This window comes from Mizuhopecten yessoensis, unplaced genomic scaffold, assembly GCF_002113885.1.
Source record: "Mizuhopecten yessoensis strain PY_sf001 unplaced genomic scaffold, ASM211388v2 scaffold6971, whole genome shotgun sequence".
NCBI lineage: Eukaryota > Metazoa > Mollusca > Bivalvia > Pectinida > Pectinidae > Mizuhopecten > Mizuhopecten yessoensis.
This window is the reverse complement of record NW_018406816.1, coordinates 381,500-389,634: the sequence shown is the minus strand read 5'-3', so window position 1 is coordinate 389,634 and position 8,135 is coordinate 381,500. Positions and strand designations below refer to the sequence as shown.

Here is an 8,135-nt window from a genome sequence, read left to right as displayed (position 1 = left end):
ATTTGAACAAACTTGGTAGCCCTTCACCCTAGCATGCTACTGACCAAATATCATCTCCCTGGGCAGTTTGGTTATTGAGAAGAAGTTGTTTAAAGTTTTTAACATATTTGACCCCTGTGACCTTGAAAATAGATGAAGGTCATTTATTTGAACAAACTTGGTAGCCCTTCATCCCAGTTTGCTTCTGGCCAAATATTATCACCCTAGGCCTTTCGGTTATTAAGAAGAAGTCGTTTAAAGTAAAATATTGATGCCGGACGACGGACGGACGACGCACCACAGCATAAGCTCACTTGGCACTTCGTGCCAGGTGAGCTAATAAAATGATCTCATCTGAAAGAACAACTGAAAGTATGTAATTGTAAAGGGTTCTTTTGTCTCTAGGGGGTATATATACACACACATATTATTTATGTTTTAATTTTGAGCATGCAGAATCTCCCCCATGGAAATTTCAAAAAGTTGGTAAATATGTTATGGCAGTAATTCTTTTCCATACAATTTAAGATTGGAAATAAAAATTCCAATGTTTAAGACATTAGAAATATAAATTGACAATGTCTAATAAATTAAAAGTAACAACTTGGATATTTAATAACTTAGAAATAAAGACTTGGTTAATAATTATGAGGTATATGGCAGTGATTCTCTTCCATACAATTCATTGATTTATTTGATGTATACAATAAGGTTTTACATATACACATATAGGAGGTATCTGGGCTGATGTCAGGGCTGATCACTGCAATAATTTCCAAATCGGATTGGCCTGGGTCCAACCGGGATATAAGATGTCCTGTGGCACTGTAGTGATGAATGGGGGTAGCTAGCTATAGGCTCCCACTGGCAGTGGTACCGGTATATGCGCATGCCCATCTTTCACACTGGAAATGGATCTAAAGTAATTAGCACCTCTCACAGGTGTTGTCCAGTTGGCAAGGCTAATTGGGGCAATGTTTGTGATAGGTTAAAATGTGTTGTCAATAACTTGCATTGACACTAGCGTTATAGGAAGTGGTGAAAAGAATGTGTGCATTCATGATCACTGGGACTCGAACCTGTGATTCCAGACTTGCTAGTCAGACGCTCTACCACTGAGTTAAAGGGAAACTTCCCCTAGCCGAAGCTAGTTAGGCAACTATGACACTATGTACAATGCACATCCTTTACACTTATATACACTCCCCCCTTTTTCCATGTCTTTCCCAAAGAAGACAACTACTGTACAAATTACAATCCCAAGTTCTTTTTAACTCCCCGCCAAGGGTTTCTTCACCATCTTGAACAAGGAGGGGACACTAATTTTAAATAGGAAGAAGTAGCGAAAAGAATACATATGTATGTGCGTTCACTGTGGCTCAAACCCGCGATCCCAGATTTTCTAGTCTGACGCTCAACCACTGAGCCAAAGAGAAGTTCTCCACAGCTGAAGCTAAAATAGTGTTGGTATGATTGGAATTTATACTACCGATATCTATGTCAATTAAATGTTGACATTGCACCTAAAAGACATTTTGAGGAAATTACTTAAATTTCAGTCCAAAATGCAGAAAGATGCTTTGATCGAGCATCAACACAGCCATCTTCCCATTTCAGTTTCACTCATTCACCCCTGAAGACGCATTTGAAACTTTCAAAATCAAAGATTGGAATAGTCCATTATAAAATTTCAGGGGTAAATGAGTTAAACAATATTTGATTTTATACGTCATATATAAGTACACAGGTTAATAGGAATATTAATAGATACAATCTGGCAACAAGATTTTAAATCTTATACAAAGCCATCTCCCTTGAAATGTACCGGTAATTTCATTAAAAAGGTACTTCAACATACAGCTAATAATACACATTAATTGTTTAAATTTACAGTTTGTGATAATACTGACCATTTCATTTTATCTTCCCATTTCTTCAGTTTAAACAAAAATATCTCTGAAATTCTATCATTGTCATATATATATATATCAATACCTTCTTTTTATTGTCGACTTAAACTTTCATTAGCTTTGGTGTCCAAAACTACAGCTTATTTATTTTCTGTACTGTACTGAAAACTAATGTAGGGCCGAAAAATTGGGTATAAAACTTTCAAGTTCCAGGATGAAGGAGGCCATTTTTGAAACATTTATGGTGTTTTTGGTCTCCACATTTTCAGCACACATATTGCTGTCACATCTGCACATGTTTACGCATAAATCAGTTTAACATAAATGATGAACGTTTTTGCCATTTTAACACTACACAGTATCTATATAGCTACTTGATTATGAAAATTCTGCCAAATCTCATACCGCCTGTATGAACAGTCTTACTATACAATGACAAAATAATATCAAGGTTATACACTAACTTTTTTTAATAGATAATTAATAATTACGAGTCCTTCGTCAATGGAATTACAACTAGTCCAAGATTTCCTTAAGGAAACATCACGATCTACAGCACGAAACATCAAAAGTAATCGACTGTAGAGGACTTAAAATAACTGCGATAAAAATATGGTAAAGGTTTTTGGAAAATTTGGACAATTATCATGCAATATTTCTTATTTTAAGCAGTTTTCTAAATTTTAAAAAGGAATATTTTTATTCTATAATCATATTTTTCACAAGTCCAAAGGACCAGTTAGGTTTGGTGATTCACTAGTCCTTGCTGAAATCTATATAGCTACTAGTCCAGGCCAGACTAGTGTTAGTGTCGACCCCTGTAATATTCCTCTACTTTCTTATTGTAGATGTAACTATGCATGCATATATATATATATATATATATACAATTGAATAAACCTGAAGAGCCCTGTGAAGGGTGAAAGCAGCTAGTTTTTAAGTTGGTTGTTAATCTTATTTTTTCTGTATATACAATTGTATATATTGTATATATAATTTGTTGTTGCAAGTTGAGGTATTTTTAAAATTGTTGTTACATGTACTGACGGCAACCTAACTAATGGGCAAAAACATGCAAAAGGGATTATAAAAACTGCCGAGACTCCCTATCTGATGACATCTGATCGTATCGTCTTTTGAACATTGTTGTCGTGTAAGGAATTCCAGTTTCGTGTCATGCATTAGAAGAGTTCTGTATTTGTAGTCAATGTTCATGTTGTTTGAAGTTTCGACTGATTTTGTGTTCACTCTGATTTTTGTATCTCGTTCAAGACCTCGGTTCACAGATAAAGCCATTAGCCTATGAAGGATCTTATAAAAAGGATCGAACTACATGTAGCCTAGGCCTGCTCACATTGCATCATCTTCTTCTGATACTAGGTCAGAGCTGTATTCCAGGACGGATCTTTCTTTTTACTCATACTATACGTGTATATCTATCTATGTATTATTATTCAAATGCATCCTCAATACTTCAGGTGTTACGCTCACCTATGCTCTCTGCATCCCTGGAATATATGTCATGACATTATCGAAGGCTCAGTGTGTGCAAACTTGTGGATGAGACAAGAACGCTAGTTGGATCCTTTGATGTACATTAAAAGAATATCACCACCACATAACAATAAGATTGATTGTCTTAGAATTCTGGTGTAGCTCTTCTGTCATCTTCAAAGGACAGATATCTGCCTAGAGATTGGTAAGGTTTATTTTAACAGAGATCAATCAAATAGCTAGCAGCATATATACATGCCCTTCATTTTTTTATGACAGTTTCCAAGGGTGCAGCGTGTAAGTGAGCATACATGTATATATAACTCCTGGAATATCGAGGATGACATATATCAGAAATGTGACTACATCAAAGAACTGTTTTAATAGGAGAATATCAAGAAAAAGGCTGGTCATTTCTACTATTAACTGTTCCACAGGGGCGTGTCATCGCTTTATTTGTAATGTTTATAAAAATCTGCTAGTTTTAAGTTAAGGAGATAATAAAAAAAAAAATTAGAAATAAATAAATCGACACCCATTATTTCTGAATATTCATCTTCGTTTGATAGTGATATGATTTTTATAATCTGATAGTCTATCTTAAATCTGTTTCATATTCTAGCTTCCTTTCCATTTCATTTACTCGAGCGGATTGTGTTCTGCTAGTGCGTACGACCAGCACTACTAATTATGTAAAAAAAAAAGTCTACTCCCCAACCCCGCTCAATCTAGCACCGAGTGACTGTCGTTGATTGATTTTTGATTTTGAAGGTTTTACGTCCTTGCAGCCTTTCAGCAAACAAGAAAAGATAGAAAGAGGAAATAGAAGGGACAAAGCATGTAAACAAGGAGAGAAGGGGGGATAGAGGTAGAGGAGATAGAAGTCGTCTCTCCTATATGTCCTACACAGGGGGGATATTTAAATATTGTAAGATGACTCCTGGGCCGAAAAAGTGTTACCTAACGTTGACCGTGGCGCATCAAGATGTTGGATGCAGTAATAGAGAAGAGCGGATTGATGGCATCACGGATGATCTATCCCCAGGAAGACCCTGAAACCAGCCAAATCGGTTTAACCCTAGTTAAAATGAATTTGATTAAATCTAGTTTTTGAAGTCCGTATAAAATTCTAATAAATACACCTAACCCTTATTATAAGTCTAAAATATCCTAACCTCCGGGTCGGCATTACCATGCACAACTACACTTCTTCGACAATATATTCAGAGGGATCTTTTTTCGTGCGATGTGGACAATCTCAAAAGGGACACCATTATTAGTGATAGTGGTTAGTCTGTGCGGTGCTTATCATATATTTTTGTCGTCCTTCCACGCGAGTCCATTTTTTATGGACATTACAGTTATGGAACGAATGTGTGACAGGGAGTGGCGAATTGTGATAGGGAATGTGAATTTGGGCCGAGAGAAGGCCAAGGGAAAGGGGATAGGGTGTATTCCTCCCGGGGGACGCAACTACTTTTGTGTATTAGGCATTTAATGACGTTCTGTGTAGATGATGTAGAATGTGCGGTAAGGGTGGGGCACACTGAGGAGACACCAGACCTCCCGGAATCTTAGTATATTCCAATTAATGGGAGGATCAGTCGTAATCCACCCTAGTATTCCGTCTTTTCGTATTGCAGAGTTATATCTGCTCTTGTGAGGAGGTATTGAATGTTATGTTATTTGTTTGTGAGAGTAACGTCATACATTTTTGAGAAAACGACACAATTTTCTGACATGAACTAGTGACGTAACAATCAATCCCTGCTCACAAGAGCATATAACTCTGCAATACATACAGACGGAAGACTCTCTGGGTATCCTGGGACCATATTTTAATGTGTGAATTGGTGGATGCGAAGCAATACAGCCCAGCTGTCATCCCCAGCTGCCAGTCCACCGGGATCCGACGCCCTGACTGTCGTGTCAAACCATACATTTTCTGACAGTGTCAGCAGAGACGTATATATTACAGAGATTGGCAACGCACGCAATGTGTTCGTAAGTAGTGCCGGTGTCATGAAAGGAATAAATTAAGCCTTGCACATCACAGCTGCCATTTTAACTTGTATAATTTTATAGTGTATTTTCAGAGCTCAATTATCAAAGTATTGTAAAAACCTTATTTGAAAAAGCTGGCTAGAAATATTATGCTAAAGATATTTTTAAAATTGAATGGTGAATTAAAAAGGAGTTCGTGTTCTAATTATGTACCATGAACAACAACACTCTCACATCAAAGCCGCCTTTTTAACTTGTTATATCTTATTAAAAAACCCGTATTTTCAGAGCTGAATTATTGAACTAAACAAGTATTGAACAACCTCATTTTAAAAACCTGGTTAGAAATATTATCAAATAATGTATCGTATTTCTAAAGACTTCTTTGAATTAGTCTAGCTATTAAAAGATCAAAAACGGAGTTTGTGTTCTCCTGAAGCCAGAATCATTCCCGGTATGTAAACACAGCCACGATGTGCAATCTAGATATTTCGATGTTTGGTGTTTTCTAAACTTAATCATTCAAATTTACATTCAATGTAGCACTCCCAAACCGCATGGAAATCTCAGCTAGCTACGGGTTTATATTACGTTGATTTTCGATGCTTCCTCATGGCATAATTATGGTTTGAACAGGCGCTAGGGCATCAGGATTATTGAATGCAGCGAACCGTATATCCAATATGGCGCTGGTGAAGCGTAACTCGCGATATCTCTGTAATATATATACGTATACGTCTCTGGTGTCAGACAGTCGGAAACGACCGGTATCCACGGCCTACATTTGTCTTCTGAAGTCATCATACATAGATGCTATTACCAGAATCCCTTTTGTAAGAACGGTATATATGGTGCCATTACCAGGTTATGATGTTAATATTTAAAGAAAAACACAGTTGTGCAAAAATAAAATCGTTCTCACCAGACTTTTTCGTCAACCTCTTGTTACAAGTTGCAGATGATTCTGATTACCGGATGAACATTCTAGATGCGCACGCAGCAAGAACCAAAATGCTACAAAGTGAAAGTTGCTACATCAAAGTACTGAAAGTACTGCGACGCTTTCACGGCCTATAATTTATGACATTACAACATGCATGAACACCAGCATGCTGCAATGACCGTCTTACACAGGGGTCGATTGTCTTTAAATGACTTCTGAATTACCAAAATGTTCAGAGTGATATTTGGCTAGTAACATGTTGGGATGAAAGGCCACCAGGTTTGTTTAAATGGATGACCTTCATCCATACTTAAGGTCACAAGGGTCAAATATGTCAAAAAAACTTGAAATGACTTCTTCTGAATAACCAAAACGCAAAGGATGGTGACCAGTAGCATGCTCAGATGAAAAACTATCAAGATTGTTCATGTGAATGACCTTGGCACTTTCAAGGTCACACCTGGTCAAATGTGTATAAATCTTTAAAAAATCATCTTTTCAATAAACAACAGGTATAGGGTGGTGATATTTAGTATTTTGGCTTTATTTTAGTCCACTTTTAAGGTTACAATTGTCAGATTAATACCAGGTGAGCAATGCAGCCCCTTTGGGCCTCCTGTTTATATTTCAGGCCAGATCAGACTTGTGGCATACTCCAGGTGTACGTGAGCATTGCTAGGTCATTAAAAATAAATGTTTAAAATCACCCATCGTAGTATTTGTTAGCTGTATTGACTAAAAATTTCAGTCTATCATCTATTACTACTCGAAAGATTGTCCCCCCATTGTACTTCTTTATACGGAAAGGTGATATTCCCTATTGTCCTAGTTAGAGGTCTTGGTATTGGTATTTCAATGTTTTCATTTGTCAGTGCTGAATTTCATTAAACATTTATCAGCCCAACTATAACCACTCTTGATCTGTTGATGCTTTGTCCTCCACTTCTTGAAGTTTTAAAATATATCATTTAGCATTATCTGTGAATACATGTAGCTTGATTAGAGTGCGAGTAATTTCACACATAGAAATCACCCACATTCAACAGGCTCGCTTGTTTTGGGGTGTTACACAGTTATCTCCCCTACCACACACTCGGTAAGTACAGTTATAGTTGGCTTGTTTTGGGGTGTTACACAGTTATCTCCCCTACCATACACTCGGTAAGTACAGTTATAGTTATATTAATTTCTGACACATGGATCCTCAGCAACCAACAGCTGACATAGCCAGAGTATCACTGAATCAAGTCAGACAACAGTTCCAATTGAAAAGTGAACCATGTATTATATTATTCACACTTGTTAAATAAGCATAAGGTGCTTAGCTTGTTACAATGTAAGGTGAAAGATGTAGAGCCAATCGTGATCTTATTGATTGATGGGGCTGTACTTCCATATTCTAGTTATTACTGAGCCAAGAACAGAGTGGAATGGAGACCAACAGTAGAAATATTTTCTTTTATTGTTTGCGGTAATGATAAAGGTCAACTCTGTGTGTTGGCCAAGGTCAAGCGTTACACAAGCTCTATAGTTTGTTACCGGCTACCAAATGATTTTGTACACTTCTAAACAAAAATATATTTTCCTGCTTAATGTCTTGAGCGATAAAACACTGTTTCCCATAATGTGTAATAGATTTAAAACTCTTCTGATTGATTTGTGTAGGACACAGTCATGTTATTTAGCCAGTAGGCGCAGGAAGTTGCGTTAAAAACAACATTCTCTGAAGAACTTTTGATACTTTTGTATTAAATGGAGACCAGCAGTGAAAATTAATGTATTGTCTTATGGTCAAACATCCTCGA

General features: G+C 36.8%; 1 protein-coding gene across 1 annotated transcript in view; it reads right to left on the bottom strand.

Moving 5' to 3' along the window:
* Positions 1–6,375, bottom strand: part of LOC110452920 — a 24,398-nt gene extending 18,023 nt beyond the window's left edge. The window contains exon 1 of the mRNA XM_021501676.1: positions 6,310–6,375. The gene's annotated coding sequence lies outside the window, so the exon portion shown is untranslated. The remainder of the gene's footprint in view (positions 1–6,309) is intronic.
* Between the last annotated feature and the right edge of the window lie 1,760 nt (positions 6,376–8,135).